Below are 323 nucleotides of genomic sequence, written 5' to 3' on the forward strand. Positions count from 1 at the left end.
GAAACCAAAAAAATGCAGGCCCACTGGGAAAGGGAAGGGGTGTCCCGGGTGAAGGGGAGACCACAAAAAAACGTGAGAAGGCGAGGGTCAGCGTAGGCCACAAGGGGGGGACAGTCCGGGCGAACGCCATTTTACATAAAACAACCATTGAATGTACGGTGACGTGCATTGGAGACCCCAACAAAGGGGGCTGGGGGTGGAGGGGAAGCGTCGGTAAACTTCCCCCTCATTAAAGGGAAAACAGATCAGGTGACAACAATTCCCCCCAATTCCCACGTTTTTGCCCATCCCCCGTTTTCTCACCCCCCTTTTTTCCCTTCCCC

Source organism: Penaeus monodon, chromosome 34 (assembly GCF_015228065.2).
Source record: "Penaeus monodon isolate SGIC_2016 chromosome 34, NSTDA_Pmon_1, whole genome shotgun sequence".
Classification (NCBI taxonomy): domain Eukaryota; kingdom Metazoa; phylum Arthropoda; class Malacostraca; order Decapoda; family Penaeidae; genus Penaeus; species Penaeus monodon.